We start from the raw sequence: 10,382 nt of genomic DNA, 5'->3' as shown, positions 1-10,382 counted from the left end.
AAGATTTATTGACTTTAGTGAGTTTTAAACAGTCCGTGCCAACTGAAGCCAGTGGGTCCCCAAAGCCTAGGAAAAAAGTTAATCTATGAGAACTAATCCTACTACGATTCCTTCTGAAATACTCATTCATATTGCAGCCTCTTCCCCTTAATTCCATGCAGGATACCTCTATCTTAGGAAAATGGGTTTCTTTGGAATTTCAGACCCTGGAGTCTGGGAATGGTTTGAGGAAGGCTACCATAGCTTTGTAACTTTAGGTGAGTCTCAAGTACTTACTAAGAAAGACATTAAAGAACATGATGTTTTAGCTATTTTTTTCTATTAATGATAGAATTAAGAAGCTTTTGTTGATTTACAACAAAAGTGCTATTTCACTCATATCCTACTTGTGGGTTACTTAGTTAGACTAAATGTCAAAACTGACATGGCATTAAACACGTGTCCCCTTTGGGGTCTTTTTAAATAGCTACTGCACACATGCACAGATTCCAATGTGGTTTGGGACTCCTTCCCCCCCCTTGGGATGTTGCCAAAAAGGTGCCCCTCTTAAGAACATGAAAACATCAGAAGAGCCATGCTGGATCAGACCAAGGATCCATCTAGTCCAGCATTCTGTTCACACAGTGGCCAACCAGCTGCCCACAGAAAACCCACAAGAAGGACATGAGTGCAACAGCACCCTCCCATCCATGTTCCCCAGCAACTGGTGTACATAGGCATACTGCCTCTGATACTGGAGGTAGCATATAGCCATCAGGACTAGTAGCCATTGATTGCCTTCTCCTTCAGAAATCTGCCTAACCCCCTTTTAAAGCCATCCAAACTGGTGGCCATCACTACATCTTATGGAAGTGAATGCCATAGTTTAACTATGTACTGTGTGAAGAAGTACTTCATTTTATCTGTCCTGAATCTCCCACCAATCAATGATGATGATCCCATTGGGTTCTAGTATTGTGGGAGAGGGAGAAAAATGTCTCTCTGTCCTAGGGATGTATGAAAGTCACTTACCTTTTCGAAGGGTGACATTCGCGGTGGGGGCGAGGTGCTCCGTCCCTCTCCCTGAAATTCTCTCTGGCCAGCTCCGCTCTGCGGAAATTCCGCAGAGCCACTGCTGGGGCTGCCCGCAGCCGGACATCCGGCCGCAAGGCAGCCTGCAGGGACGCAAATGGCAGTTGCCATAGCCACCATTTGTGTCCCTGTATTTTGTCATGATAGTCTATGTAAATATTTACGTAGTCTATCACGACGGGGAAAAAAAGGGAACACAAATGGCGGCCACTGCACCATTTGCGCCCCTCTTTTGCCGTAATCGCCTATGTAAATATTTATGTAGGCTATCACGGCCCAAAAAAAAGGGAATGCAAATGGTGGCCACCGTAGCCACCACCATTTGCATTCCCTTTTTTTTGCCGTGATAGGCTGCGTAAGTATTTACGTAGCCTATCACGGCTATAGTGATGAAGCGAATGGCGGCCGCGGCCACCATTCGCAAGTCAGCATGAACGGCAGCAGGTATGTGTGAATATACACATCCTGGCTGGCATGTGCTGGCATGCACTGCAGTCCACCATAGCTTAAATAAGCCACAGTGGGCTGTTTTGATCATGCAAACCAAGTCAATGACATTTAACATCACATCTAGTTTGGCCCTTTCTCCAGGTGAAATCAGTACAGCCTAAATTTGGTATGATCATGGAGTTCAATGGGACTTACTCCCAAGTATGTGTGTAAAGGATTGGCCTCAGTTCTGTTCCATCATTTCAATGGGACTCAGTTGTGACTAACTCTTGCTAGATTGTGCTCTGTCTTTTATTCTTTTCAATTTTCAAATGGAAGTTGCCATTACTAATTGTTATCATCCCCCATCCCCACTGCTGTGTGGATAATACTGGATGAAAACACACACACACCAACAGGAGGGGGGTTTCAATTTCAGATTTTTTTCCATGTGAAAGAACAGGTGCTTTAGATACATCTAATTACAGAAGTAATTAAAGTTATTACCTTACCTGTTTATTCAAGGGCACAAGGACTTCTAATGGGAACAAATCAAGATATAAAGACTTGCTGTCAATTAGCCCTGGAGGCTTGAGGAGATAATGAAGGAAGGCAGGAGTTGAGTTACTGTTCTGTACAATAACAAAAATAGTAATTCAGCACCTCTTATGTTTTCCTGGAACAAACCCAGCAGCTCAGGAGAAGAAAGACAAGAAGATTACCTGAGTAATATGATCTGAAGAGTACCAGAGAATAATGGCGTCTTCCCCCAGCCTTGTCTATGGAAACGCCAACAAAAGATGAGACTGCTACAAATATAAGCCTATCAACCTGAGAACAACAAAACTGTTCGGCTTCTTGTCGCAGATCCTGTCAATGAGGTAGGGGCTGGGGAAGGACATTTGAAATGTGACTCTTCTATGGGCAGTGTACTTCTCTTTGGCTCTTTCTTGTCTTAGTAAACTGGCATGACATGATGAACACCAGCCTCACAGGGATGTAATTTAGGGCACACACTAAAGAGAAAATATCAATTTTGGGGGGTTGGGTCCTTTCTTAGAGAAGGTGTGCTTCTATTAAAGTAACAAAGAAGAACTATGGCAACTGCAGGGCAAAATAAGTGCTTTACTCAGGAGCATCTGAGCTTCTTTGATCATTAATGCATTCCTAATGGATTCAAATAGGCTGTGGCCTATACACTTAAAACATTCCCTTTGGATTTACTTTTGATCATAAAACTATTATAGCATCCACACTTATGTTTGGGGATAAAATAATGTCTAGACCATTTGTATATTTCCACCCAACTGGCAACTCAAAATGCATACCATTGAGTAAGAGTAATAATTTGCACATTTTTAATCTTAGATGGAGAGTTTTCCCCCTCTCTGTTTTCATTCACTTAAAATATCTTCAAAAATGCATTAAAATGCCAGATAGGCTTTTTAATATAGCCAAACTGCAATGGATTTTGTTTATGATCACCATATGTTTTATAATTTAGATTTTAATAGTTTCACTTGTATGCAAAAATAGAAATACAAAACAACCTTTTAAAAAAAGGAAGAAAGGGTGCCAAAGAAAGCTCAAAATCTTTCTCCTTTATTTCTTTCTTGTGACGAGCACATGCTATGTAGGCATGCCTTGCATTTTCTTTTAATTACACATTAAGGGCACAACCCAGAAAGAGTTTGAAATCCATGAAACTTAAGCGCACTCAACTTTCTCTAGATTCAGGTCTAATTGTAAATAATAATGTCTCAGGGGTGTTCAGTACAGGGGATTTTAGCTCAGTACTAGAAATGCCAGTCTTACAATTTCAGGATTGTATGCTTTGTTTATTTATTACGTTTATATCCAGCCTTTTTTCCTCCTTAAGGAACCCAAGGCAGGGTTCCTCCTCCTCCATTTTATCCTCACAACAACCCTGTGAGGTGGGTTAGGCTGAGACTCTGTGACTGGCCCAAAGTCACCCAGTGAGCTTCCATGGCCGAGTGGGGACTGGAACCCGGATCTCCCGACTCCCAGTCCAACACTCTCACCACTACACCACAATGGCTTTCTACACCCTCTCTAAAGTTAGGGCCACCAACTGACAATGCCAAGGCCAACTTCCTCCTCTTCCTCCTATGCCAACAGAGGTTTCAGGGCATCAGGTAGACAGGGTAAGATGGCAGTGAATGAGAGGAGGGAAAGCAGGAGCTGTAGTCTCAGTGATGGGAAGGACTTGGAAACTTGCCATCAGGTCTCTTCTGCCCTGCCCTGATGCCTTCTTAAATGGCCTTTCACAAAACCTTGTTGCTGACCAGTGTTCCAAGACAATTAGGGCCTTGTTGGTGATTAATGCTGCCAAGATGGTTCGTCTTGCTTTATTGTTTGCAAACCATGGTTGATGGATGTTTCCTTTTATAATATACATTTATTATTTTATTGATTTATTGTATTTTTGCATTGTATCTTATTACTTTGAATTAAATTACTTTATTGTATTTTGCATTGTATCTTATTACTCACAAGTCGCCTTGGGAGCGAGCGTAGGTGGATTATAAATTCAGTTTTAATGTATGATCTATAAAGTTCTTGGATTTAAAGATCTTGGGCCCAATAAACCTAAGGACCACTTCCTCCCCTATGTACCATCTTGAGAATGCCATCTCAAGTTTACATCTCCAGAAAAAAAGAGCCCTACTATATCAAGCCAAAGGTTCATTTAGTCTAGAATCTTGTTTTCACAATAACCAATCACATGTTTCTGGTGGAGCCCACAAGCAGGTAGGGACAGATGATTCTGTCAATTTTGGTTTCTCTCTGTTTCTCATTTTTCCAGTCTTAAGTTTAGTTCACCTCAAACATAGAGAATTTTTTTAGAAGTTTGCATGAAAATTCATATGCATTTTTGGGCACATGTCTCCTAACACGTCCATTTTTGTATGCAATTTTGCATAATATGCACATTCTTAGCAAGCAATTTTTCTAATATAATACATTTTTAACATAGTTTTCCCTAATATATGCATTTTGGTGTGCACTCTTTCCTTATATATCCATTTTTCTACATACAATTTAACTAGAGAACTCCCCTGCAAAATTCAGAGAAGTGCAAATTTCAAAGGTAAACAAAGTTCTGATTTCTGTATTGGGTTGATAGTGCGAAATTAGGGAAGTTTGCATTAAAATGCTATCTGAACTAATTTCTCCCCCATTTCTACAGGTAGGTCATGAAGGCAATGGCCCATCCACTCCATTTGCCTCCAAGAAACTGATTTTCAAAAACATACTACCTCTGAACCAAGATAGAGGACAGTATGAAACAATAAGCAGCCATGTGTTGACTGATTTATGTGGAGACTGTTCCATGCAAAAAGGATGTTTCACTTGGAAGAGCGTCCAAATCTGCATTTCAATGTAGCTGAAATTTGTGGGGCAACTATTGTACAGATGAACATGCAAGGACAAAAATGAACCATGTATCTAAGGTCATACAGTGTACAAGGGCCAAAGCAGACATCACTTTAAATATGTGTCTAGCAGCTAAGTCTTCTTTTCATTATTACTCTACAGTAGTTCAAGGGCCCCCAGTCCAGTTCAGGCCCCCAGCATGGGGGGAGGGGGGCTTTTAAGATCTGGATCAGGGGACCTTCACCTACCCTAGAGTAAAAGTAAAAAAGACATAACTGCTAGACATAGAGTTAAGGTCTGATTTGGCCGGTATGGATTTGAACACCAGTCAAAATACAACATTCCAATCACTCATTCATGAGATACTTTTCATATTTCCCTATATCATATAGAATAGCTTCCACTGGGTATTGTTTTATACACTGTATTCCATGCCCTGGAGATACCAAAGTGCATTTTGGTTGGGCTTGCTTTATGAATATGGCATATTGTATCAATTATATTGGTTAGTCTATATCAGGAGCTGGGTATAGAGGCTAGAGGTATGGACTAAATTACAGTACTTTTGGAAGACACCTGCAGAAGGCACCTGTGATGCTATAGTTCTATAATTTTATAGATACCTTCAGAAGTTGAAGTTGCACTGGAGTTTTTTCACTCTTGGGACTAATCCTTTTGCATAAGCAGTGTGTTGGTGATGAGCTGCCTGCTCCCAGCTCTCTCAGCAGGGTCGAGTTCTGTTGTCTCTCATTCTCTAAACTTTATGTCAGGTTCATGACCTACTGGAATATAATATACGTTGCTGATGTGAAAATATTTAATTGCTGTTCTAAAAGTTGATGCAAGTGTTTTTTTTCCCCCAACTTGTTATATTTGTTACTGGTTTATATATTTTTATAACTTTTTACAGAATGCAGCAGCTCGCCTGATTAAAGGCAGCCGCCGGCATGATCACACCACTCCAGTGCTGAAGGAGTTGCACTGGTTACCAGTTGTTTTCCAGGCCAAATTCAAGGTGTTGGTTTTGATCTTTAAAATCCTAAATGGTTCCGGCCCAGCCTATCTCAAGGAGTGCCTCCAGCAACACCAGATGGGCTGCTCAACAAGATCAGCCTCGGATGGCCTTCTCTCTGTCCCATCAGCCAGCCCAGGATAGCTAGGCTGGTGAGGACAAGGGAGAGGGCCTTCTCTATATAGTGGCCCCCACTCTGTGGAACTCCCTCCCTAGGGAACTCTGCCATGCCCCCTCTTTAATGAGCTTCTGCCACGCATTAAAAACGTGGTTGTTCAGGCTAGGGATGTACGAATCCTACTTACCAGGCCACTGCCGGGATCCGCTGGTGGGCGGGAGGCGATCCGTCCCTCCTCCCTGGAATCCTCCCCAGCCAGCTCTGCTCTGCAGCAAGGCCGTGGAGCCGCCGGCCAGGGCCAGCCACAGCCAGACTTCTGGCCACTGCCAGGCCGCTGCGGCCGCAAATGGCGGCTGTCGTAGCAGCCGCCATTTGCTTGCCTGCATTAGGCCGTGATAGGCTACGTAAGTATTTACATAGCCTATCACAGCAAAAGGCAGGACGCAAATGGTGGCCGCCAATCCGCCACAGCCACCGCCGTCAGGTAGGTCCGTCCCGGGGGGGATTTCAGGGGGTGGCGGGGGGGAGTCCGTTCCACCACAGACTCCGGGGGGCCAGATTCTAAAGAATCCAGCCTCACTAGAGTCCATGGCAGATTTCTCCAACATCCCTAGTTCAGGCAGGCATTTGGGGTGGGTTAGGGTATTTTTAGAAATATGATGTTTTAATGTAGAATTTTATTGTTTTAAAACTATTGTATTGCTGTACATCATCCAGAGTGGCCGGGTGACTGGCCAGATGGGCAATTAAGAAATTTAATGAATAAATAAATAAATAAAATTTATTTATTACATTTCTAATCCACCCAATAACTAATGTTCTCTGGGTGGATTACAAACAGCTGGATCCAGACTTAGTCACACTTAGAGTAAACCCATTGAAATCAATGGCAATTAATTTAGTCATGATTAACTTAAATCCTATGATTTCAATTCGTCTGCTCTAAGTATGACTAAGTCAGAAACCAACCCATTCTTTTGTCCTGATGCCGCTGTGATAATATTTTTAGAAGTGTTAGCATGATTTAGCTTACGATTCTATAGTTTAGATTCATCTGGAGCATTTGTTGGGTAGCCATTCTAGGAAGGGAAGCCATTAACCATGCAGAGTTCCTAAGAAGGACAGAATATGTGGTTGCAGTTCTGTATCAGTTGAAGTTATTATTCATGTACTTCTAGAATGCTCTATCTATAATGATCTTAGAGCCAAATACATTCATCCATTGCTAAAATTGTTGAAGGGAAGGTCATTTCTTGTAAAGGTTTGCTTTCTATTGTCTAATGCTGACGAATGTGTATCCTTCAGAACACCTAATGTCTTGTCAATGTTTTACAGATGCGTGTTACAAAGCTTAAATTCTGTAAGGAAAATTATTCAATTTTTGAGGGTCTATTAGTAGAGTTTTAAATTGTATAATGATCTTTTCCCCCCTGTAACTGTGTATAATGTCAAATTGCTAAGATACAATAGATTCTTTTGGTTAATCATGCAGAGACAATGCTGGATTATAAATCTGGCCACAACTTTATTGGTTACAGCAGCATAGAGTTTGACGAGGCATGGGGCTGGATCCCCTCATGGGTCAGCCCACCTGCTGACTGATTCACAACTCATCCAAAATGTTTAGGCCAGAGCATGGGGTTGCCCATGCCACTGCATGTGCTGCTCACATACTTACCCCATGCTCCCCAGGCAATGATACTGGCATGCCTGCACCCAAGCTGGGCTGGAACCCTGTGGCCCCAGCCCCAGGGACCCCACCCATTCCGCTGCGGTATGGGGTGTACACCGCCTTTTCCCCTTGATTTGGATCCAGCCCAATGCCATCCATATTAAAGTTGTGATGGGGAATACTCAGGAATTAGCAATGCAAAATGGTTGAAAGGTTATGAGGAAGTCAAAAACCCTGTGAAATAAGCCAAACACCCGCCATGTAAAATTCTTTCCCAGCCACTTCAACCAGCAGCTGACTGCAGTCCATAGCAAAGTGACCTTACTTAACAAAAACAGGGGGAGGGCTGGGCAAACTCAAGGCAGCAAAGTGAGGGAGGCCAAGACTGTGGCCCCTTTGATCTAGCTGCAGAGCAGACTGGAGGGAAAACTCTCCCCTCCAGCCCACTCTGCTTGGCCACACTCCCACGAGCCCACCAGTGAAGCCAATTGGGTAGCAGTCCCTCGGCCTGAGCAGTGCGGTCATGGCTTGCCCCTCCCACCCAGACGCACACCCTTTATGCCACTCCAGTCACTTCTTTTCCCAGCCAGCATCCACGCCACAGCATACACTGGGATCCCCTGTTGAGTAGGGGACCCAGGCTTGTTTTAATATGTTGTGAGCCACCTTGAGAATGGTAGCCCTAAAAGGCAGTCTATAAAAACAGAAATAAATAAATGACATAGATAACTCTTGGGAGTGAAAAAAGATAAACAAAGGTAATGAGTGAACATGCTCTGAGTTTGCTTCATTTCCAAAATCATCCAAATATTAATAGAAAACTTATTCCCCAAGTGAGAATCCTTACATACCCAGAACAGTACTACTCACATGAGAGGGAAGTTTCAACAAACTTAGGGGAACACCAAGTACAGTATCCAATGGCCTTTCAGAACTCAGCCTCTGCTGGTTCTGTTGTGCTCATGGGAGCCACCGCTTATGCAACAGGTGCTTCTAAAAATAACCCCAGAAATGAGCAGCTTATTTTTAGAAGCCCTGTTGTGTGAGTGGTGGGTCTTGTGAGTGCACAGGCACAAAAGGATAGTACCCCAATGTTTGCAGAAATGCACATATTTTTAGGGAAAAAGCAACCCCTAAGGACAGAGCTTGTGCAGTGGACCCAGAATGCTGACTGACTGGAGTGGGGGAGACCAAATGGAATGTATTCAGGAAGACAGCATGGCTGGCTGGTTGGAATCCTGAATGGAAGCACCCCACACTATCACATTTGATTGCAGAGGCCACTTGTTATCTCCCTGACAGCAGTCAATGAGAGTTTTCTTGTCTGGTATCAGTGAATTGCTGGTCTCGAGCAAGCACGTTGCACTTCATCTGAGCCCCAGCCATAATTCTGTCAGGGTTCATTAAGATCTTAAAATTCTCATAAGGCAGCCATGGAAACATCTCCAGTTAATATTCAAAACATGGAACTCCAGGCTCAGATTCTAATTTGCTACTAATGCAATATTAAAGCAATATATGAGTAAAATATTAATGCAATATTTGTTCTGAATGTATTTTGTTTAATTTTTTTTAACACATGGATATGGCCTTAAACAACATGTCTCTTTTTGAAGGGTGCCCTCAGGGAGGCATGTGGATGTGCAATATACACACATCTTGGTAACCCAAACAATAGTGTGGTTTTGGCACTCTGTTGAAAGATATAACCTTTCATGAGCAGTAAGCGTTTGCTGATAAAAAATAAAAAATGTCACCTTATCTGCTGACCAGATGATATAATACAGTTTCTTATATTACCCTTTGAACTCCTCCTTTGGGAAAAAAGGCTTCAGGAAAACTTAAAAGATAAGGCTCCCCTTGTCTATTCTTTCCGCATTCTGCATCATGTATAAATCTTAAAAACAGAATCACTTTTGGCTTGCCCAGCTGAAGATGCCTGTTTATATTCTCCTTGTATGCAGATTCTCCTGGTCAGAGGATCAGGAAGATGGTTGTATCTCTCACGTCATATTTATTGCCATTGTGGGGTAGAATTAATGACACTTTAGTTCTTTGGCATTTGTACAGAAGCTTAATTGGTTAGTCCTGATCAAGAAAAGGAGATCTGCACATACAGTTGATGGAAATGCATATTGCAGTGTTCATGTGTTCCTCACAAGACTTCAGGGATGGATATGATATGGTAGGATCTCTCATCATATGCCACAAAGCACAACTAGAACTGGGTCAGGGCCTATATCTTTTGACCTAGCTGTAAAGCCATAACCTGTAATGTCAGGGTGGTGCTTATGAACGAAGCCTTTCTCTGGCGCAGCCTCACAAATCACGATGTTACCAACACTGCAATGCAGCCAGGTTGTATATACATAATATGCTAGTCCAAGAGATTTAGGATTGAGCTGCACTCTGCAATACATAAACTATGCACTAGCTTTTAAAGATAGGCTTCCACTGGTATTAGTTTGTTAGTACACTGAGAGAATGTTCTGAGCTAAATTTGATGTTGTAGATATAGAACGTTTAATGTGCCAATGACCCGGTTTTCTGTAAATAGACTGTGGGTGAAATCTCATACTGTGAGAGTATTTTCCTGCTCATGCAATGGGACTTTTCCTTCCCCTTTCCCCTCCCCACCCCTGTAGCCCTCTATGTTCCATGAAATATGCTCTGAAGGGTCC

This window comes from Heloderma suspectum, chromosome 4, assembly GCF_057233095.1.
Source record: "Heloderma suspectum isolate Gila_16-S chromosome 4, 16-S_ref, whole genome shotgun sequence".
NCBI lineage: Eukaryota > Metazoa > Chordata > Lepidosauria > Squamata > Helodermatidae > Heloderma > Heloderma suspectum.
The sequence above is the reverse complement of the archived record's forward strand: the minus strand, read 5'-3'. Positions refer to the sequence as shown.